We start from the raw sequence: 24,166 nt of genomic DNA on the forward strand, positions 1-24,166 counted from the left end.
TACGACGCTGAACAAGGATCACTAGGACAACTAGGCTACACACTGCACGCGTACAGACTAGTCCCTGCCCCAAAGCGCTTGCAATCTAAAAAGAACCGGAGTACTTGTGGCACCTTAGAGACTAACAAATTTATTAGAGCATAAGCTTTCGTGAGCTACGAAGAAGTGGGCTGTAGCCCACGATAGCTTATGCTCTAATAAATTTGTTAGTCTCTAAGGTGCCACAAGTACTCCTGTTCTTTTTGCGGATACAGACTAACACGGCTGCTACTCTGAAACCTTACAATCTAAAGATACAGATTTCTTCCCCGCTTCCTCTTTAAACAATTGCCCCCCAAATCGCATCCCCAGTCTCAGCAGCACTCCTCCTCCCCACACAAAACCACTCAGCTTATCTCTGATCCACCGAGAAAGAGCCAAAACTGACTGAAGTGTGCACAGGCTGGTTCCTCTTCCCCAGACAGCTTTGCACTTTGCCATCGGACCAGTCATTTTTGCTTATGCCATCACAGTTTCTAGCGCTGTTTCAGAACTTTTATAGCACCTATTGCCCTTGACATGAGTGCAATTTTAGATCTATAAATACAGCGTGATTGCCATTGGGGCTGGAAGCCACAATGCCCTAGTCTTGCCAGGACCACCACCAAACACGCAGACAATTTTATATTACACTCTGAGAGCCCTGAGGTTCTGGCTCCGACGAACAGCAAGTTTCAAATGGGATGGGGACCTCCACTGGGAAAACTCCGTGCTGGTTCTAGGCCAGAAAACAAAAGCGACCACACACGGCTAGGACGGGCTAGGACGGGGAATCTTTCCGGGAGCTGGGTCCCTGACAATTTAGAGGTTTAAAGATTCTCACCAATACTCTGAATTGTACCTGTGCCCCAAAAGGGAGCTGGTGCACTGCTCTGAACGTAGTTCTGGGCAGCAGCATGTTCCCCAACTGGAGTTTCTGGGTGAAATCCAAGAGCAGTCCTACACTGAGCTCCCTCCAGCCAGGAGAGGCCAAGGGCACAGACGCGATAAATCGACCCCCGAGCGCTCTCCCGTCAACTCCTGTACTCCACCGGCGTGAGAGGCACATGCGGAGTCGACGGCGGAGCGGCAGCAGTCGACTCACCACAGTGAAGACACCACGGTGAGTAGATCTAAGTACGTCGACTTCAGCTACGTTATTCCTAGCAGAACCGCTGGCACTTCCTGTTGCTCTGCGGCGCGAACAGGTCTATGTGGGGCGAGCCCCCCCTCTGGAAAATCGAGTGTGCGATGTGCAGCCTGAGGGACCATTCGTGATCGTGAAACCAGCGGCTGAGGCGGTCAGCTAGCTTGTTTTGTGCTCCTGGAAGGTGCGACGCCTCTAGGTGTATCAAGTGGGCGATGCAAAAATCCCACAGCTCGAGGGCTTCCTGGCACAGGGGAGAGGAGCAAGCACCACCCTGTTTGTTTCTATAGAAACATCGCTGCAGTGTTGTCCGTCAGCACCCACACACATGCGCCCTGCAGGTGGGCTAGAACGCTTGGCATGCCAGACAAACCGCCTTCAGCTCCCTTACATTGATATGCAGCGATAATTCTGTGTGGGACCATAGGCCTTGGGCTCTGATATTGCTCAGGTGCACTCCCCAACTGAGCGCTGAGGCGTCCGTGACTAGGGATAGCGTAGGATGGGGTTTGGCAAAGGGTACTCCCGCACAAACAACGTGTGGTTGCAGCCACGAGTGGAGAGGAGAGATTCGAGGATGCGAGGGGGGAGCACAACTATCGTGTCCTGCGGGTCCATGCCCAGCCTGTGCACCCGCGCCAACCACGCCTGGAGGGCTGGACCATGTATCTGCAGGCTGCCATATGCCCCAATAGTTTCATGCAATTTCTGGCCGTGGTTGTGGGAAACCGGCGAAGGTTTTCGATGATGTCCGTGAGTGCTTGGAAGCGCAGCTCCGGCAGGAACGCCCTCGCCTGCATGGAGTCCAAGAGAGCCCCTATGAATTCTATTCTCTGAGTTGGGGCCAGTGTGGATTTGGGCACATTCAATATGAGGCCCAGCCTGTGGAATGTGGCCTGGGGCAAGGACACATGCTCTGCGGCCTGTGCTTGGGACTCTGCCTTGATGAGCCTGTCGTCTAGGTACGGGAATACTTGCGCCTGACACTGCCACGACTGCCATACACGTGGTGAATACCCGGGGGGCCGCCGAGAGCCCGAACGGGAGCACCCTGAACTGCTAGCACTGGCCACTGACCATGAATCGTCTGTGGGCCGGGATAATAAATATATGGAAGTACGCATCTTTCAAATTGAGGGCTGCGTACCAGTCCCCCGGATCCAGGGAAGGAATGATGGTGGCCAGAGAGATCATGCGAAACTTCACCTTCCTTATGAATGTGTTGAGATCTCGCAGGTCCAGGATAGGCCGGAGCCAACCCTTGTCCTGGGGGGGGGGGGGGGGGGGGAGGAGATCAGGAAATAGCAGGAGTAGAACCCCTTGCCCCTGAACTCCTGAGGAACCTCCTCTATTGCCCCTAGAGCGAGGAGCGATTGCACCTCCTGCAAGAGGAGTGCTTGTGAGAAGGGTCCCTGAAAAGGGACAGGGATGGGAGGGAACAGAATATCCCACCCCTACCGTGCTGAGGACCCAACGAGAGTCGATTCACGGGGGGGGGGGGGGAGGAACAGAGAGACTGAAACTGATGCTCCATCCTTGGGCGCATCTTCAAAAAGTTTGGCTTCAGGCCAGGGGGCTGTTTGGCCGAACCCTGGCCTTGGCCTGAGGACTGTGGCGGGCCTCCTATTATTTCTGCCCCGTCTCCTTGACGAGTCTCATCTACGATGCCCAGAGTAGAAGCGGGACGGGGGCTGAGGCTTAAAAGGATCCCCAAAGACTTCAAAGTTGCCCGCGAGTCCTTAAGGCTGTGCAGGCGAGAGTCTGTATTTTGGGTGAACAGGCCTGCACAGTCAAAGGGGAGGTCCTGTATTGTGTTCTGGACCTCAGGTGGTATCCCTGAGACCTGGAGCCACGCACTGCACCTCATTGTGATGGTGGCGATGGTCCGAGCCCACAAGTCCACCGCGTCTAACACAGCCTGGAGGGAGGTTCTGGAGACAACCCTGCCCTCCTCAAGGAGCGCGCTAAACTCCTTGCGCGAGTCAGCCAGGAGTAACTCCTGGAACTTTGCCAACAAACTCCAAGAGTTGAAAGCATAGCGGCTGAGTACCACTTGCTGGTTGGCCACTCGAAGCTGGAGCCCCCAGTCAACTAGACTTTTCGGACAAAAAGGTCCAGTTCTTAGTGTCCCGTGACTTAGGCGCAGGACCCGGCTGTCCTTGCCGCTCTTTGTGGTTTGCCACATCGACCACCACAGTCCCCGGTTGGGGTGGGTGAAAAGGTGTTCGTACCCTTCCTGCGGCACAAAATATTGTCTTTCCAGCCTCTATACCACCCACCGCTAAAGGGGTGGAGCCTGCCAAAGCACCTTTGTGGTATTTTGGATCATTCTTATGAGGGGCAAGGCCATCCTAGAAGGACCCTCAGGGGCAAGGATGTCCACCAGCGGGTCAGACTCCCTCCATGACCTCCTCTGCCTGGAGATTAAGGTTTAGGACCACCCTCCTAAGGAGATCCTGGGGACCCTTGGTGTCCATCACTGGTAGGGTGGTGGTGCCCGCTCCTGCCTTGTCGGGCAAGGAGGCGGCGGTGGCGGCCCGTGGGGACAGGGTCTTCCTGCCATTCTGGCTCTCTGGAGGTCGGGTCAGGTACCTCGGAGCCTCCCGTGACTGGAGGTGGCTCTCGTGTCACTGATGGCGCTGGATCGGGTGCTGCGCCTGAGCATGACAGCCCAGGGTCCCTGTCTCATACGGGGGTGTAGTGAGCCAGCGACGTTGCTGGGGGGGGCCCCCCATGGGGTGCAGATGCCACCGATGCCAGCCTGGAGCCCTGACCCTGGTGGTAGGCCCAAGGAGTCCAAAAGGGCCATTGGACTGGGCCCTGCCACGGGGTGGCCAGGCGACCACGGGTGCCAATGATTCCACCAGTCTGCGGTGCCAGGACCAGGAGCGGTAGTGGCGGCGTCAAGAGACGGAAGACTCGGCGTCTGACTCGGATGAGTAGTCTGTGCCCAACCACAGGAGATGGGAGGGCGCGGAGCCGGACGGTGCCGGGGAGCAGTACCAGGGTGATGGTAAGCGGTGCCGTGACATCATAGGCTTGCCACGATGATGAACCAGAGGCGGTGCCGCCATCGGTGCCGGAGCCACATGTGGTGCCGAGCTAGACGTTGTAGCCGGTGCCGCCACTGGTGCCTGGGCTTGCGGGGCCGGGGACTGTGCCGTCATGGCAATGAGGTCCCATGCTGCCTCATCGGTGTCCGGCATGGAGGGACGGTCGATCTCTTCCTCCAAATCCTCCTGAGTTAGGGAGTCCATCAGCACTGGACTCGATGGGCCTCCTGTTGGGGCCGGAGTCAACGGTGCCAGGTCTTGAGGCCCAGACCATGGGTGTCCCACCGGAGGACGCACCACGCTGGAGTTCACTCAAGGCTTCTTGACGGAGGAACGACCCCGTCCGCCTTCTTATGCGGCACCAGGGACTGCGAGCAGTGCTGCATGGTGGCACTGGCCTTATGGGTTGGGGAGCAGCACCGGTGCTCCTTGGAGGAGTCCTTCCTCAGTGCCGGGACATCCCGCACTGGGGCGCTGCGCACCGAAGATGCCAGTGCCGCTTCTGGTGCCAGCTCGGCTGGAGGGCCTACTCCGTCAGGAGGAGCTTCAAACGCGCTCTCTCTTAGTCCTGGGTATGAAGCTCCTGCAAATTGGGCACTTATCTGTCTGATGGCCTTCTCCTAAACACTTGAGACAGGCAGCATGTGGATTGCCTGCGGGCATAGGTTTCACACACCTCTCACACGCCTTAAATCCCTGTGACTGAGGCATGCCCCAGTGCCTGGGGAAACTAGGACGGGGGAGGGGAAGCCCCCCGAAGTAAGTGCAACTAAACTACAAACTACTATATAACAAACTAAACTATATACAACTAAGAAAGGGAACCACTAGGTAGGCACTTGCAAACGCAAGAGACTGAGCTGCTCCAACAACCGTCACTGGCGGTAAGAAGGAACTGAGCAAGCGGCGGGTTGGCAGGGACCTCTATATACACTGCCATAAAGGTGCCACTCCAGGGGTCTCCACAGCCAACCGACGGGTATCGCTAGGGGAAAATAGCTTCCTATGATTGTGCATGCAGCACGCACGTGCACGCACACCTATTGGAATGCACATGAGCAATCACTCGAAGAAGAACTCTTAGTTCCTTTCTCATGCTGCTTTGCCAGGTGTCCTGGTTCCCCAGAAGTGTGGCAGGTTTTTAATGATTTTAATGGTACCTGCTGCCCCATTTGTTTCCTCCAGATGCCTACGACTGGCAGGCAAGTTACTACCCCCCACCAGCATGAGTATTTGAGACTTGCTAGTGATCTTGTGTGCTTCTGGAGCTTGACACATTTAGCGTGTGCTTCAAATGGATGGGATGCTTCTATAGTGGCAGTCGTCTTGGATGCCTGATTGCTAAGAGCTAGTCTTGGCTCTGCCTTGGGCAACTCACACAAGTGCCTCAGTTTCCCCATCTGTAAGTATTCTTATACTTATCCTATCCTATCTCCTAGAACTGGAAGGGACCTTGAAAGGTCATCGAGTCCAGCCCCCTGCCTTCACTAGCAGGACCAAGTACTGATTTCCCCCCGGTTCCCTAAGTGGCCCCCTCAAGGATTGAACTCACAACCTTGGGTTTAGCAGGCCAATGCTCAAACCACTGAGCTATCCCTCCCCCCTTAAATCCCTTCTCACAAGGGGAGGCTTTCTACAGTGTCATAAGCGTGGGGGAGGTTTACAAGACATGGTTCCTCCCCAAGAAGTTCACAATCTAGAGCCCCACTGATTCCACAACCACACCGAGGTGACAGCTAAATCATGGCTCCGCTTTGTAGTAGAGACAGGTCTTGGGAGGATTCAGCCCTGTCTGGGAATGCTCTTACACAGCCCATCGGGAACAGCCAAGATCTAGTCTACACCACCAAATGTAAATCATGCTTTGATTATTCCGAGGGAAAGCTATGTTGTAACCGGGACCAGTGACTGGGCTGTTCTGTAGATGGGGCCTTAGAACCAATTTAAATGGTCATAACATCTGGCGATGAGGCACCCATGCTTATGACATTTCCTTCTCTGTCACAGTTTCTTAGCCTGGCTGTGACTTAGCCTAGTATCTACCAGGATTAAAACAGTTCCCTAACAGTTGTATCCTGTTATTTTTCCTGACCACAAAGACAAGCTATATATTTCACAGCTGCCTCTAAATATGGTTCTTGCAGTGTTCAGGCCGGTGACACAATGGTGATTAGGTTTAAGCAGAAGACAAGGGTTAATACAGTTTAAGGTCCCATGATCAGGTTTCACTACATCTTGGTTCTTTAGTATACCTTAAATTAAATTGATTTTAACTGTATCAGTATTGCAGGTCCACCAGGGACAAAGAGCAGGATGGAGAGAGAGAGAGAGGCTAAGCTAGGCTGGTACTTTGCAAGTCAGGAGAAAAATGACAGAGGTGTAAAATGAAGTGTTAATGGACATTAGGGCTGTAATTGAATCAAGCAGAAAAAGCCTAAGCAGCAGTCTGATAAAAATGGCTGCTAAATGACAGCATGTGACCAACTGGGACTGTTCTTACTGTGATCTGTAAGTGCTGACAGGGGAGTGTGGCTGGGATGGTCTGCGTTGGGGGATGGGAGAATGACCGAAGGGAAATACCTGAGCCTGTAACATGAGAACCCAGGAGGGGGCTGGGGCGAGGTGACACCTTTGCCCGGGAAACTGAACAAAGGTGGGAGGGGTCGCTGAAGGCAGAGTCTGGGGAGCTGGCTGGTGAGGTGACTGGAGGCAGGGAGGGCTCTGACCTCTGGAGGGGGCTGGGGTGTCCGAGGACCCCAAGATGGACCTAACTGAGGGGTATCCTGTTGTCTGTGCCTGCAAGACCTGTCTCGGACTGTATTCCCGTCGTCTAAATAAACCTTCTGCTTTACTGGCTGGCTGAGAGTCATGGTGAATCGCAGGAAGCCGGGGGTGCAGGGCCCTGAGTCCCCCCTTACTCCGTGACAACTGGTGGCAGCGGCGGGATCTACTGCACCCCGTGGATGGCGCTTCCTGCAGTAAGTGACTGGGGAGAAGTAAAACGAAGGGGGATTGAGGGGGACCAGGCGTGCTGAGGAGTCAGAGAGAGACGGTTATCACCCCTGGGAGTGTGTGACCAGCGAGAAGGTCTTTTGCAGTAACAGGGTCCCCCGGGGGATCGCAGCGAGTGGTCCCAGGGGCGGAGGAGTCTGCAGCTCGACCCTGGCAGAGAGGTGGTGACCTCGAGAAGGGCTGGCACACTAGGGGTCTCCCTGGAAACTGTGGGGAGCGGTGGGCACACAGGCCTGTGAGTGGCCAGCAGGAAGATGTATGCCAAGCGGCTTAAGAGCGACCTGGTGGAGCTGTGCAAGCAGAGGGGGGTGCGCATTGGGAAGCTCACCAAAGAACAGCTCATTGCCCAGCTGGAGAAGGGAGATCGCGCGAATGAACTGATCCCTGTCTCTGAGGGAAGCAGCCTGGCAGATGCAGCGCAGGCCCGAGTGTCTGTCCCAGCTGGGAGTGGTCAGCCGGCTGCTGAGGGCTTCCAGAGACCCCTCCTGCCTATGCCTAGGGGAAGGGTGGGGAGGAGCCCAGCAAATACCGAGGGCGCCGTGACCCCCACGGCCATCAGGGGATCCTCCCGGCGACACTCGCCGGCCAGCAGGGGATCCTCCCGGCCACGCGCAGCATCCGTGGAGCGGAATGGGCTGGAATGGGAGAAAGAGCTAAAACTGAGAGAGCTGGAGGATCGTGAACACCAGAGGCAGCATGAACGGGAGGAGAAAGAGAAACTGAGGCAGCATGAAGAGAGAGAGAGGCATCGTGAACGGGAGGAGAATGAGAGACAGTACTCATTCAGCGTCAGTACTCATTCAGCGTCAGTACTCTTCCCCAGTACTCCATAGGTACCTACATGCCATAGAAGAGATGAAGCAACTAGTACACTTCTGTTTGTAATAGGTTCTCATGACAAGGATCCCTGAAGAAGGATAGGGCAGGGGGTAATGCGTGGAAATGGATAGGGGAGCCAGGGACAATTTCTAATGTCCATTTATTGGCTCTGATGGCTGCCCAGGCCCAGTGGAAAGGCAGTTCCTGAAGGTGGACGCAGGCTCCACACTGACTCCAATGCAACTCCCAATGCTCCTGTCAAATCTGCTGCCTCAGAGGGAGTCTGGTGCACAGAGGTGATGGGTGTCCCCAGGAGTATCTGAGATTCTCTTTGTGGGTAACTCTGGCTGTCGATCCCACTAGTAGGATGGTGTCCTCTGCCTCTGCTTGGGCTGCTACTTGTAAGGGTTCCTTTAGGTGTGTAAATCCCTAAGAATCACAGAGCTTTCCTTGAGGGACTGGAATACTTCGTTTGTTTTCTGCCTGAAGAGCTCCATCCCATTAAAGGGCAGGCCATCTATTGTGGCCTGTACCCACGAGGCTGTCTCAGTGACGACCGTGGCCATACCAGATGCGTTCTTGGCCGCCTGTAGGAATGCTCTCACGACCATCTGGCCTTCCTTGATTAGTTCTTTGAACTCTTCCTTGTTATCTTGAGGGATCTTGGATAGGAAGGGAGTGACCCTCTCCCAATTGAGATAGATGTATTTGGTGAACAGAGCCTGGTATTTGCCAGCTGGAGGGAGGCTGATGAGTTTGCCGTATGTCCATGGAGATCCAACTTTTGGGGTCTTTGTCATTAGGCATGCCTTTCGTGGACTGTGATTTCTCCTGTGCTGAAGGAGCCAGGAACTCTGCATTTGAATGGACATAAGTGCGTTCAAAACCCTTTGGGGGCACTGGTATCTGTTCGCCACCCTTTTCAAAGTGGGAGGAAAAGTGCCCGGCATTTGCCACAGTCCTTTAGCCAGTTCCAGGAGCCCCTTGTTAATAGGAAGGGTGATTCTGGCCAGCATCATGGTGCTCAAAATAAAGACTTCTCTTGTATAAATGTAGTCCCAGTATCCAAGGTCTCTGCATGCAGAAAAGGAGGTCTTGAAAAGTTTTAAATTCAAATCAATCGCTGGGGCCGGGGCTGGTGTCACTGCCTTGTCCTTGAGTGGAGATGGGGGTCGTTGCGATCCCTCCCTTGCTTCCTGCTCTTGCGGGCCCATGTGTGGTTCTGGTGTGGGTGGCCTGGTTAATGATGCCACTGGGGAACGGGATCGCCTCCTTTCTGGAAACATGGGAGAGGGAATCTTGCTCCCAGACACAAGAGCTGATGGTCCCCAGTAAGGCTAAGGTGACGTCGTATGGGTACTAGGCTCCCCAGCCACCTCTTTTGGGTCTGTGACATTATCTGATTAAAATATGACCATGTAAACCATTGTTGCTACCACTGTTCTAGAACTGCAGCAAATCTTATACAAAGTATGACACATGGCCAGAAAGGGTTAAGCAGCTTGCAGGCTATATAATCCAAAGCCAACCTTTAGAGAGTTAGAAGAGTATGCAAATGGTAATTAGGGCCATTCCATGGTAGATAGATTTGCATTTCAAAGTTCTAGCCTATGTTGTTAGAAATTAAAGGTGATACTAATTTTATGTTTACTTATATCTGTTTACATGGCTAACATTAAACAAGTCAGTTCCTGTCTGTCACTATAGCTGAGGGGTAGGCAACCTATGGCTTGCGTGCCAAAGGCGGCACGCAAGCTGATTTTCAGTGGCACTCACGCTGTTCGGCTCTTGGCCACTGGTCTGGGGGGCTCTGCATTTTAATTTAAATTTTAAATGAAGCCTCTTAAACATTTTAAAAACTTTATTTACTTTATATATAACAATGGTTTAGTTATGTATTATAGACTTATAGAAAAAGACCTTCTAAAAATGTTAAAATGTATGACTGGCACGCGAAACCTTAAATTAGAGTGAATAAATGAAGACTCGGCACACCACTTCTGAAAGGTTGCCAACCCCTGCTATAGCTATTGATTCAGAGATCAAAAGGGGATATTAACATTTAGATGAGTCTTGGGTGAAATAATGTCACTGTCTATATGTCACTTTAAAGTTTGTGATAGACTGCCTAATGGATAAACTGCCTTATGTAAATCCATGTAGCTAATTACCTGTAATGCTTAGGAAATAGCTCCACTTCAAAGTATCCGTGATTGCCTATTGTTCACCTAAAGGGCCCCGAACTGTAAAAATGCCTTGGGTCCCAATCCTTTTTTATCTCAGATCTGCTTGATGCTTCATGCAGGGGAAGCTTAAGCCCAAGACAGACCCCAGTCCTGACTGGACCACCCTGAATATAAACATTGGACTAGAACCTATGCACAAATTCTGAAAGAACTCTTTGCAACTACAAAGCTCACCATCTCTGCTCCGTGGAGCGGAATGGGCTGGAATGGGAGAAAGAGCTAAAACTGAGAGAGCTGGAGGATCGTGAACACCAGAGGCAGCATGAACGGGAGGAGAATGAGAGACAAAGACAGCATGAAGAGAGACAAAGGCAGCATGAATGGGAGGAGAAAGAGAAACTGAGGCAGCATGAAGAGAGAGAGAGGCATCGTGAACGGGAGGAGAATGAGAGACAGCGTCAGCAGGAACTGGAACTGGCGAGGCTGAAGGGCCGCGAGCCCCCGGCTGCGGTGAGTGAGGGGGAACCCAGGACTGCACGGAGCTTTGATAAGTGCATCCTGGCCCCACGCAAGGAGGGGGAGGACATGGATGACTTCCTGGATGCCTTTGAGACGGCCTGCGAGCTGCACCAGGTTGATCCTGCAGACAAACTCCGGGTTCTCACCCCCTTACTGGACCCCAAAGCCTTGGCCTTGTACCGCCAACTGGAAGAGGCGGAAAAAGGAGACTATGAACTATTCAAAAAGGCCCTGCTACGTGAGTTTGGGCTGACTTCTGACATGTACCGGGAAAGGTTCCGGAGTCAGGATAAAACCCCTGAGATCTCATATCTGCAACTAGCCGTCCGCATGGAGGGATACGCCAGCAAGTGGGCAGATGGGGCCCAGACGAAGGAGGACCTGGTTAAACTGCTGGTACTGGAGCAACTGTATGAGCGGTGCCCATCCGACCTGAGGCTGTGGTTGAGGGACAAAAAACCAGAGAACCCGCGACATGCAGGCCGGCTGGCCGATGAGTTTGTAAAGAGCCGGTCAGGGGCTGGCAGGGAGGAGTCCCAAAGGAACAGTCCCACCACAACGCAGAGCGAGAGTCACCATGGGCCATCCCAGCGGGAAAATACGGAGAAACCTCACCAAAGGGGAAGATCCAGCGTCAGGTCCATCCAACCCACTCGAGGGAACCCCTGGGACATGGTCTGCTATCACTGTGACCAAAGAGGTCACATACGGGCCCAGTGCCCCAGGCTCAGGGACAGACTGAGCAGACCAAACCCACAGAGGGTTGACTGGGTAGAGACCCAGCCAGGCGAGAGGCAGCACTCCCAGGGAAGGGGGGCTGGCAGAGTACCACCTGCTAAGGAGGGAGGAGAGCTCCAGGCCTGCTCCTCTGCGGGGCGGGATGCTCCAGACTCAGGGTTTTTGGTTTATACGGTGGGCGCGGGGCGGTCCCTCCGGAAAGAGTACCTCGTTCCCCTGGAGGTGGATGGGAGGAAGGTCGATGGATACTGGGATACGGACGCAGAGGTGACGCTGGCCCGGCCCGAGGTGGTGGCCCCAGATCAGGTGGTGCCCAACACCTACCTGACCCTGACGGGGGTGGGCGGGACACCAGTCAAAGTGCCCGTGGCGAGGGTACACCTGAAGTGGGGGGCCAAGGAGGGCCCCAAGGACGTGGGGGTACACCCGTATTTGCCCACTGAGGTTGATGGGGGGGGACCTGGAGGACTGGTCAAGCAACCCCCAGGGTGCCCTGGTTGTGACCCGCAGTCAGAGCCGGCGAGGGGCACTGCGCCCTGGCCTTGGGGAGGGTGCCTTGCCCGAGGCGCAGGACCCTAACCTGGTGGGGAGGGAACACCCAGGGACACGGCTCAGGGAGGCTGCGGCTTCAGACCCAGCCGGCGAGAGAGAGCAGGTGGCCATCCCTGTCCCAGCTGCTGAGTTCCAGGCCGAGGTGCAGAAAGATCCCTCCTTGCGGAAGATAAGGGACCTGGCCGACCTCGGTGCGGTACAGACCATGGGGAGAGGCGGCCGGAAAAGGTTCCTGTGGGAGAAGGGGTTCCTGTACCGAGAATGGGCTCCCCCAGGGAAAATGGAGTCAGGGGGGATCAGGAGGCAGCTGGTGGTACCCCAGAAGTATCGCCGCCAGCTGCTGTACCGGGCCCATGACACCCCCCTCTCAGGGCACCAGGGAACCTGGCGTACCCAGCAGAGGCTGCTACGGAGCTTTTACTGGCCTGGGGTCTTTGTTACTGTCCGGCAGTACTGCCGATCCTGTGACCCCTGTCAGAGGGGGAGGAAGGCCCGGGACAAGGGGAAAACGGCTTTAGGACCCTTGCCCAGCATAGAGGAGCCTTTCCAGAGGGTGGCCAAGGTTAAAAGGGGGGCTCTGAACCAAGAGAGCCCGAAGCACAGACCTCCAGACTGGAGCGCTGGGAGAAGACCCCAGCCCAGTTGGAACCCCAGGGGTATTGGGGGTGGGAAAAGGGCACAGGCCGCATAACCCTTCCCACATGCGAACTGCGAATGCCCTCGAGCACCCCCGACCTAAGGGGGGGCGTGAAACTGGAGGGGCCTGGTGTAATTCTCACCAAGGAATGGGAGGGATGCGGGGGCATCCATGGGAACGGGGGTAGGTTCGAACTTCCCCGGGTCACTGGCTGAAGTGACCCCGCTCAGTTCGGTCTCGAAGGGGGGAGATGTGACGAACTGGGACTGTTCTTACTGTGATCTGTAAGTGCTGACAGGGGAGTGTGGCTGGGATGGTCTGCGTTGGGGGATGGGAGAATGACCGAAGGGAAATACCTGAGCCTGTAACATGAGAACCCAGGAGGGGGCTGGGGCGAGGTGACACCTTTGCCCGGGAAACTGAACAAAGGTGGGAGGGGTCGCTGAAGGCAGAGTCTGGGGAGCTGGCTGGTGAGGTGGCTGGAGGCAGGGAGGGCTCTGACCTCTGGAGGGGGCTGGGGTGTCCGAGGACCCCAAGATGGACCTAACTGAGGGGTATCCTGTTGTCTGTGCCTGCAAGACCTGTCTCGGACTGTATTCCCGTCGTCTAAATAAACCTTCTGCTTTACTGGCTGGCTGAGAGTCATGGTGAATCGCAGGAAGCCGGGGGTGCAGGGCCCTGAGTCCCCCCTTACTCCGTGACACAGCAACAGGCTGGAAATGGGGCAAATCAAATTGCAGTCATTGATTAAAGTCAGGCCTTGGCTACACTCAGGACGCTGTGAAGCGCGAGTGTAGTCGCGCCGCCAGCGCTGCGAGAGCGTGCAGCACTGCAGGCACTGATTACACTGGCGCTTTACAACGCTGCACTCGCTGTGCTCAGGGGGGTGTTTTTTCACACCCCTGAGCGCAGCAAGTTGCAGCGCTGTACAGCGCCAGTGTAGCCAAGGCCTCAGTTAAGTAACTAGAGAGAGTGAAAACCAGTAATATGCAGCACTAATCACATGGAAAACTAAATCAGCTACATGACAAAGTAGCGGTTCTTTGAGTCAGTGAGTTTCAGCCTGAGCAGTAGTCTGAAGTCTATACAACAACCTGATGCCATTTCACAATTAAACAGATATAACACAAAGATGCACCACCGTGGCTAGGTCCAAATTATAACATATAGCACACCCTCCAAGGATGCTGTACCAAGTGGCCTTGCCCCACAGTTCCCTGAGAAAAATGTTTGTGGGAGTAAATCCATCGCTGGCTGGTCCTGCACCAATGTTTCAGAGCGTGAACCACAGACGTGGCATGTTTCAGTGTACACAAAAGCTGATATCTTACTACATTAATAGCAACCCGTCTGGCATAAGGGACTCTATTCTTTGGAAGACAAGACACAGGACCATAGATTTTTAAGTGCTGGAAGGACCAGTGTGGCCATCTAGTCTGACCTCCTGCAGAGCAAAGGCCTTAGAATTTCACCCAGCAATTCCTGTCTCAAGTCCAATAACTTGTAACTGAGCTAGAGCATATATTTTAAGACACCCAATCATGATTTAAAGATTTCAAGTGATGGAGAACCCGACAAACTTCTTGATTCACTGTCCCAGTGAGCGATATGCCCCCTCACTGTTAAAAATGTGCCCCCTTGTTTCTGGTTTAAATTTTTCAAGTTTCACTTTCTAGTCCTCAGATCTGGCATTCTGCCTTTGCCTGCTACATTAAAGAACTGCCTGTTACTCCTGAGGGCAAAATTAAAAATTCTGCACCAAAAAAAAAAAAAAAAAAAAAATTCTGTGCACAATATTTTAAAGCTCTTCAAGCTTTATTGTCAATAAATAAATGCAGAGGCTCCAGCATGCAGTGGGGAGCACAGGCCACTGGTTGTACGAAGGTGGGAATCACCCTGCAGCCTCCCTACTGCCCACCCCCAGGACACGGACTCAGTGGTGAGGCTGCACTTAGGGTGACCAGATGTTCTGATTTTATGGGGACAGTCCCGATATTTGGGTTTTTTTTTTTTTAAATATGGGCTCCTACTACCTCCCACCCCCTGTCCCAATTTTTCCACACTTGCTACCTGGTCACCCTAGCTGCACCTGACCCAGCACAAGGCCTGGGCCTACTGCAGACACACCCTGGGGCCCTGCCCCTCTGCGCCAGGTGTGGGGCAGGCAGGCTCAACCAGGCAGGATCCAAGTGTGGAGGGGCTCAGTGTGGGGTGAGAGGATTCTGTGTGGGACAATCAGGGTGCAGGCTGCTCAGTGTGGGGGGATCTGAATGCACAGAGGCTCGTTGGGGGCGGGGGTTCCAGGTGCAGGGGCAATGGGACTCTGCAGGAGCTTCCAGGTGAAAGTGGTTGGGTATCGGTGGAGGGGTCTGGGTGCGAGGGTCTCAGCAGGAGGCTCTGGGTGCTGGGGGAGTGGGACTTGGTGGGGTGGGGATCTGGGTGCAGCTAGTTGGGGGGGTCAGTGGCATGGGGATCTGGATGTGGGGGCTCAGGGGGGTGAGGCTTGTCAGGGTGGGGGGTTGAGTGCAGGGAGCTCAGTGGGGGGTGATCTGGGTGCAAGGTGGGGGTCTGGAGGCAGGGGGGCTCCAGATGCAGGCGTTGAGGTTCAGTGGGGTGGGGTTTGGGTATGGAGGGCTAGGGGGGGGTTCTGGGTGTACAGGGTGAGACATGTCAGGGGGGTCTGAGTATGGGAGGTCCAGATGCACGGGGGTTGGGCGGATGGGGGAGCAGCTTCCCGTACAGTGACCCCTCCCCCTGCAGCTGAGGAGCGATGGGGGCAGGAAGCAGGGGAGGATGCTGAGCTTCCTGCAGCTGGATCCTGCAACATGATCAGCAGGCTGCCACAGCCTTACCCTGGTCTATGTGGCAATGCTCAGGCATCGCCCATGAACCAGCAACTTTGTGGGGCATGGTGTCAGCTTTAGATACTTCCAGTAAGACTCTCCCACTTGTACAGATGCCCTCTTTGGTCAGCTTTCCTTGCAGTCTTTACCTTTCCACTGCTGTTAATTCTTCAATATACACTCTTCCCTCTGCCGTGGGGCAGGGAAAGCTTCTCCTTAGGAGCAACGTGGCAGGGGATGGCTTTGTAACTTCAGCTCAAGATCTGACTCTCTGAAGCTGCAAAATCAGGACCAGAAGTCCCAGCCAAAATTTCCAAAACAATTTCTCGGGGGGGGGGGGGGGAATCTATGACCCAGTCTCTGTCCTACAAAGTGTCTCAGCACTTCCTGTATTTCCTGCATCCCTGCAGAAATGGGGCGCGCTAGTGTGGTTGAGTGACAAGGAAATGCATATTGCAGCAATTGAAGTAAATGGAGGACAAATGGTCAGAACAATAGTTTGAATAACTACTTCCTCAAAGTACATACCTGCCAGGGAAACCAATTTCTCTTACAATAGGAGTACAAGGGAAAGCTTCTCCCCCACTGTTTTAAAACTTCCAAGTCTTGTCCAGTAGTACCGATTACCCATCTTTTTGCAACGAATTAGTGCAGGAGCATTTGTACCAGTCACTCAGTGCACAAGAAAGAATTGCCCAGCCACTTCAGCCAAGCCTGCTTGCTTTGTAAAGAGGTGCTGTTTACTAAGGGCTTGGCTACACTTGCAAGTTAGAGCACATTAAAGCAGCCCCAGGCACCCTAACTCATGATGCGTCCACACTGGCAAGGCACGTAGCGCACCCAGACTCCGTGGCTGGAGCGCTCCTGGTAATCCACCTCCCCGAGAAGCATAACGCTTGCTGCGCCCCGGCTGGAGTGCCGCAGCGCCAGTGTTGACGCCCTGATCAGCCTCCAGAAGTGTCCCACAATGCCTGTTCTAGCCACTCTGGTCATCACTTTGAACTCTACTGCCCTGCCCTCAGGTGACCAACCGTCAGACCCTGCCCTTTAAATTCTCTGGGAATTTTGAAAATCCCCTTCCTGTTTGCACAGCAAGGTGTGGAGTGCTCTCAACGAATCTTTCCAGGTGACCATGCCTCCACGCGCCAGGCGATCCCCAGTATGGAGCAATGGCGAGGTGCTGGACTTCAGTGTTTCGGGGGAGCAAGCTGTCCAGTCCCAGCTGCGCTCCAGCCGTAGGAATTATGATACACCTCTACCCTGATATAACGCGACCCAATATAACACGAATTCGGATACAACGCGGTAAAGCAGTGGTCCGGGGGAGCGGGGCTGCGCACTCCGGCGGCTTAAAGCAAGTTCGATATAACGCGGTTTCACCTATAACATAGTAAGATTTTTTGGCTCCCGAGGACAGCGTTATATCGAGGTAGAGGTGTACCTTCGGGCAGAAATCAAGGGACATGATGGAAAGGGGACATGACCGGGACGCACTGCAGTGCAGGGTTAAAGTGAAGGAGCTGCAGAATGCGTACTGCAAAGCGCGCAAGGCAAACTACCGCTCCGGTTCTGCCCCCGCGACCTGCCGTTTCTACAAAGAGCTGGACGCGATACTTGGGGGCGACCCCACCTCCACTTTGACACTGCAGAGCCCAGTTCAACAAGGCAAGAGGAGGAGGAAAGCGGGAACGAGGGTGCTGAGGAGGAGGGAGACAGCCCAGCATCCCTAGATGCATGCAGCCAGGAGCTGTTCTCAAGCCAGGAGGAAGGTAGCCAGTCGCAGTGGACAGTGCTTGGGGAAGGACAAATGCCAAAGGTGGTGCCCTGTAAGCGGCTTTTATTTTGGGAAGGAAGTTGTTTGGTGCAGGCTCTTGGAGCGAGGAGGGTTAGGGCTGCATGCATGCCTAGATGCGGAATAGGGCGTTTATGGGGCTCTCTCACATCATGGTAATCGGCCTCAGTAATCTCTTCAGAGGTCTCATGCAGAAGTGAGATATAACTGAGTTTACAATTTCCAAAGGCAAACTGGGATTTAGGATTGCCTCTCCGCCACATCGTTTCCACCCAGGCACTAGAGGCAGCAGTGTGGTGCTCATTTCTCCAATCTGAGCTACAGAGGTTTGTTTTTATGTATGATGAACCCAGATTCACTATAAAAAAAATTTCCCCCCAAAATCCACACCCCGGAACACCAACATCCCATAGAGCAAAAGCAGATCTAGGTAGTTATAGCTGAGCTCCTCACAACCACCAATGGATTTTAACCTCACACTGCCGTGAAGGTAGATAAGTATTATCCTCATTTTACAGATGGTGAATTGAGGCACATGGTAGATTAAGTGATTTGCCAAGGTCACACCAGAAGCCTGTGGCAGAGTAAGAAACTGACCCAAGTCTCCTGATGCCTAGTTCAGTGCCTTATCCAATAAGCTATCCTTCTACCCTGCATGAGACTAATTACTGAGATCTTTGCACTTCCAAAGGAGATTTCCCCTCCAACATCTGGGTCAGCAATCACCGTGTCACTACATCCCCCACAGATGAGAAGTTCAGGTTTATGAAAGAGTTATGCTCCCGCTGGGGATTTTAAAGGCTCAGGGAGCAAAAGGCAAGATCTCGGTCCTAACAGGATCCCATCAAGACTTAGTCTAGACCACCAGTTTCTCCAGAGGTTCTTACATCCTTTTGAAACTCCCGCCCTCTGTCTGCACTATTGAGACAACCCGTGCGGATACCTCTACCATTAACAGTCAAGCATATTGCCCTTATTACTAATGTTTTAGAGATTAAATCTGTAAATACATTTTATAGGAAAACAGGAAAAATGACTACGTGCTTTTTAACCCACTTAAAGAAACACCTTAATTTGGAGCCAACTTTACATTAGTATTGATTCTTTGTGTGGACAGACTGGAGCCTTCTGCAATCTGCATTTGTTATAAGCACCTCTATCAGGAATTAGGGCCCCATTGTCCTAGGCAAGGTACAAATTTACCCAGAAGGCTCACAGTCTAAGACAAAAGATTTGACTTGGGAACAGACAGGAGGGAGGAAGAAGGGATGTTAGGTTAGTTGTAACAATGATCTTAGTACTCACGAGTGATCACTAGTCTAGTGTCATCACATGGTAGTGATAAATAGGTTTCACAAAGATAGACTAAGGATGGATTTAAAAGACATAAGGCAGTGACTGCAAATTTAGATGAGGATTTCTTCTCACGAGTAATGGGAAAAGCAGACATGCAGGTTTATTACTAACCCATTAACACTAGCATGTAATTAATGCAGAGGAGGAGCCAGTGCTCATACATCATAAGAATGTCATTAAACCTGCATCATGTGCAAAGGAGACAAACCCCCATGATTTAATCAAGATGGATGGTTAAAAGGAACTGGGAGGTTTTGGAACACAGAAGTGGTCAATTTGTCTGACTTCATCAAGACGACCACCTGGAAGTAAAAAAGGGGGGCAAAAGCCAAACCCTGATTGCAGGAGCTACACATGCATTCAAAGTCAAATTTACACACATGTAACATGCATTACTTAAGACTGAAAAGCAAGATTTTTTTTAATGGAAAGAGAGGCTACCTTAAAAAGGATGTTGGCAGGTCAGCTTTGACCCAGAAATTAAACAAGCACAAATGGTTTGTTTGTATTTCTTTAAAAAGTTTTAAAAACTAAAATCACAAATTTCCATTGATTTTTAGAAATTCAATGGAAACGGGCAGGGTTTAATGTTTTTTAAGTGACCAGCAAAAGGGGAAAATGTGTTTGATTGTAAAGAAGAAACAATGCACAAAAAAGGCCTGAATTGATTTGTGTTTTAATAATGGGTTTTGTATTTTTGCTTTTTTTTTTTTTTTTTTTTTTTAAAACATGAGAGATTAGAGCTTTTGCTGAACAAATTCACTGACTCACTAAAGAATTAACCAGATTTTGACATCAACCAGAGCTATTGAAAGGAAACTGTTTCCCATAACTTCCAGTTCATTAACTTGGTGATGTCTCATCCCTCTTCTCTGGAATGGTTGTTGATTCCCTCCATTCTTCACTTATCCACCCTTGACATTTTTCACCCCCTTCCATCTGAAGGTCCGCCCTGCCAGCTTCCCCCTCCCCCCATGCTCACCCCCAACATCTGCTTCCTCCACTCCTGTTCTTGCATTGTGGTGTGTTCCTGGCAAAACCGCTATGACCAGGCTAATTGCATGCACTACAAATTCATTCTCTCCTGTTCTACCATCTTCCTACATGAACCACTCTGCTACTCCATCTTAAATGAATCCCATGCCTCCAATCCCAACTGCCTTTTCACCATTTTTGGGTATGTCTACACTGCAAACTAGAGGTGTATTCTTAACTCAGGTTAGCTAACTTAGGATAAAATAGCAGTGAAAACACAGCTACACAGCATGTGTTAGCATCTGGAGTTAAAGTCTATAGGGCAAGATGAACTTGCACTGCTAACCCGAGCTAAAAGACAGGTTACTGTGTCTTCATTATTATTTAAACCCAAATTAGTGAACCTGAATTAAGAATACACTTTTTTCCCCAGCAGTGTAGCCCTCAATCCTCAAACCTTCCTCTCCTCCTGCATCTCGGCTTCTCTCTTGACACGGGATCTTATCAATTTCTTCCCAGGAAAAAACAAAAACCTGACATGACCTTCCCTCTCCCATCTGCTTGCCCTTTCTTTACCTTCCCCTCCCACCTCACAACTCTCGCCTCCTTCTCCCTGACCACAGACAGAAGTTTTTTTATCTTCTTTCCTTCTCCAGCCCCTCCACTTGCCTCACTGACTCCATCCCACATGCCTCACACCCAGTCTCATACCCTCCCTTACTCTTCTCTGGCTCTTTCCTCCCACTAAAACGCCCACCCTTCTCCCTCCATTACCATACCATTGCCTCTCCCCCTTTTATCTCTAATCTTATTGAATACATGATCTACAATCCCTGGCTGGAATTCCTCTCTGCCAATTCCATCCTAGACCAGGAGCAGCACTTCAGGGGAGGGGGGAGCCTTGCAGGGCCTATAGCCACCCCAAAATTTGCCTTAGCCCTCTCTCCCCACCCCACCAGCTGCCGTTCTCCGGCCACCTAGCTCTGAAGGCAGAGCAGAGGCTGCTGGCCGGGCATCCAGCTCCAGCAGCATTGGAGAATTAAGGCCAAGCACGGGGCCTAAGACTAGCCCCCCAGCCTGTGTCCCCACTAGCTGGGAAACGATGCCCAGGGTAGGTGAAGGGCTGGAGCTCTCCATAGTGGTCTAGACTGACTCACTCCGACCTGGGCTCCTGGACCCTGCCCCCCCCCCCCCCCAATCACTGCTATCCAAGGATTCTGCTGGCCCTGGAGCCAGGTCCCCACACCCAGGCAGCTCCTGCCAGCTGCAAGCAGCAAGTGCCCCACACTGCCCAGCTCCAGTTTCAGACCTGGCTGGAGGTCGGGCCTCACGGTGGGGGGGGGGGGGGGCACAGCTCCCCAATTTTCTGTCTGGCCCACCTCTAATAGCTTGAGAACTTTCAAAATTAGTTAACACCTATTTAAAGCAAATCCTGATAGATTTGGGTGAATAGCTCTTTCTAGAAGATTCATACACCCTTTGGGGTTGAAAAGACTCTAGTTCTCTCATCCTCCAGCAAGGACAGGGACCAACAAGACTTGATATTCCTAATTGTAAAGTTACAGAAAGCAAATGAAACTTTACAACATTTGGGCTGCTCTTATACATCATAAAAGCAGCACAAAGGGAACAATAGCTTTAAATAAACAAAGCTTTCCCAGCAATATTTGCAAGCCAAACATTCAAAGTGCCTGAAAACACTGGAACAATGACAGACAGGCTACCCAAAAAAATACAACTAGTTTTCATTGTTTAAGTGCAAGAAGTGAATAACCTCAATGGTGAAAACCGAACTGGATTTCTAGAGTGCTTCCATTTTCCTGAGTTTGAGGTGTTCTTGTTAATACAGGAAACGAGATTTGTTTAGCAGCATCTAGGATTTGTGACTTAACTGGGTCTCCAACCGTGAGCACTGTGAAAATAGAGCCTCCTGCAATCAGTATGGCTGCACAGGCCCCTCTGCATGCCTCGGATAAGGAATCATCAGCATTTTACAAACGGTGTTTAACTCACAAGGAAAGAAACTTCTTCTCCCATTTCAGACCAAGCAAAAATTCAGAATGAAGCATCGCTAAAATCCACCTCCACCCTCCCAGGCCTTTAATCTGCCCAGAAGGGCCCTGGCGAGGGCTTTACAGAGATTCGAACTCAAAGCACCAAATGTTTAGCACAATCCTCAAACCCCAAAGGCAATAGGGGCCAATGCAGGGTGGGGACTCAGCTGAGAAAAGGAGACTCAGCAACAAAACGAACCATCTGCGAAGCAAGGAGCGAGACCCAGGAGCAAAGGAGCCATGGGCAGCCCCAGGGTACTGGGGTCCCAACACCTCAGAGAGAGACAGACACAGCTTCATGTACCATCACCAGCAGGATCATGCCAGGCAGACACACCCAGCGGGATGAAAAGTGAAGCTCCTGAACTTCCTCCTGCCCCGGCCTCACTGCCCCTGGCCCCTTCCTGTACCCACCCCCACCCGCCTCACTGCCCCTACTCCCTTCCTCTACCCTCCCCCCTGCCCGCCACACTGCCCCCGGCCCCTTCCTGTACCCTCCCCGCGCCCACCTCACTGCCCCTGACCCCTTCCTGTACCCTCCCCCCGCCCGCCTCACTGCCCCTACTCCCTTCCTCTACCCTCCCCCCTGCCCACCGCACTGCCCCTGGCCCCTTCCTGTACCCTCCCCCCACCCGCCTCACTGCCCCTACTCCCCCTCCTCTACCCTCCCCCCTGCCCGCCGCACTGCCCCTACACCCCCTTCCTCTACCCTCCCCCCACCCACCTCACTGCCCCTACCCCGCCTTCCTGTAACCTCCCCCCCGCCCCACTGCCCCTACCCCGCCTTCCTGTAACCTCCCCCCCGCCCAACTGCCCCACCCCCTTCCTGTACCCTCCCCCCACCCGCCTCACTGCCCCACCCCCTTCCTGTACCCTCCCCCCACCCGCCTCACTGCCCCTACTCCCCCTCCTCTACCCTCCCCCCGCCCGCCTCACTGCCCCTACCCGACTCACCGCTCCTCTACCCTCCCCCCACCCGCCTCACTGCCCCTACTCCCTTCCTCTACCCTCCCCCCTGCCCGCCTCACTGCCCCTGGCCCCTTCCTGTACCCTCCCCCCACCCACCTCACTGCCCCTACCCCCCCTTCCTCTACCCTCCCCCCACCCGCCTCACTGCCCCTACTCCCTTCCTCTACCCTCCCCCCTGCCCGCCGCACTGCCCCTGGCCCCTTCCTGTACCCTCCCCCCTGCCCGCCTCACTGCCCCTACTCCCCCTCCTCTACCCTCCCCCCTGCCCGCCACACTGCCCCTACACCCCCTCCTCTACCCTCCCCCCTGCCCGCCACACTGCCCCTACACCCCCTTCCTCTACCCTCCCCCCTGCCCACCTCACTGCCTCTACCCCCACTTCCTGTACCCTCCCCCCGCCCACCTCACTGCCCCTACCCCCCCTTCCTGTACCCTCCCCCCCGCCCACCTCACTGCCCCTACCCCCCTTCCTCTACCCTCCCCCCGCCCACCTCACTGCCCCTACCCCCTTCCTCTACCCTCCCCCGCCGCACTGCCCCTACCCCCTTCCTCTACCCTCCCCCCACCTCACTGCCCCTACCCCCCTTCCTCTACCCTCCCCCCACCCACCTCACTGCCCCCACCCCCCCTTCCTCTACCCTCCCCCCACCCACCTCACTGCCCCTACCCCCCCTTCCTCCACCCCCCCCCACCCACCTCACTGCCTCCACCCCCCCTTCCTCTACCCTCCCCCCACCCACCTCACTGCCCCCACCCCCCCCTTCCTCTACCCTCCCCCCACCCACCTCACTGCCCCCACCCCCCTTCCTCTACCCTCCCCCCGCCCGCCGCACTGCCCCTACCCCCCCTTCCTCTACCCTCCCCTCCCCCCGCCTGCTTGCCTCACTGCCCCTACCGTTCCCCTCGCCCGCCTCACTGCCCCGCGCCCCCTCGGTCTGACCGCCCCCCCCGCCCCGGCGCGGCACTCACAGGAGCTGACGCTGAGGAGCAGTAAGTGGAGCCGGCCCCGGGCCCAGCCATCGCCGCGCACCCAGCTACCCACAGAGCTCTGCGCGATGCCGCCCGCCGCTGCCTGACTGAGCCCCACCCGGCCCCGCTCATCGCCCGCAGGTGAGGCCCCACCCTTTCCCCAGGTGAGGCCCCGCCCTCTGTGCCCCCATTGGCTCCCGGCCCACGCCCACCGCCCCGTGCACCCCGCCCCCAAGTGCTGATTGGATGCCGCTACGGTGTCGTCAACCAATAATATAGTCAACCCTGTGCCCTGACTGTCTCACACCTACAGCTCCGCCCTAATTGGCTACCGGTGGGGGCCCTTAACCTCGCCCCCGTGAACTTAGTCCCCGCCCCAAGGCCCTCCCCTCCCCCCCGCCAGGACTCTCTGGTTGCCATGGTGACGGAGGCCACATTCTGCTCGATTGGCCCAAAGAACGCGACCCCCGCTCGGCGCTGATGGGGGCGGGGCTGCACCCAGGGACTGAGGCTCCCCCAAATCAGAG

The 24,166-nt window shown here is 54.0% G+C and overlaps 1 protein-coding gene across 1 annotated transcript in view; it reads right to left on the minus strand.

Moving 5' to 3' along the window:
* The window catches only part of LOC135892787 (junctional adhesion molecule A-like), an 85,817-nt gene extending 62,100 nt beyond the window's left edge, over positions 1-23,717 (minus strand). Inside the window, exon 1 of the mRNA XM_065420586.1 lies at positions 23,640-23,717. The gene's annotated coding sequence lies outside the window, so the exon portion shown is untranslated. The remainder of the gene's footprint in view (positions 1-23,639) is intronic.
* Between the last annotated feature and the right edge of the window lie 449 nt (positions 23,718-24,166).

This window comes from Emys orbicularis, chromosome 20 (genome assembly GCF_028017835.1).
Source record: "Emys orbicularis isolate rEmyOrb1 chromosome 20, rEmyOrb1.hap1, whole genome shotgun sequence".
In the NCBI taxonomy this organism is placed as follows: domain Eukaryota; kingdom Metazoa; phylum Chordata; order Testudines; family Emydidae; genus Emys; species Emys orbicularis.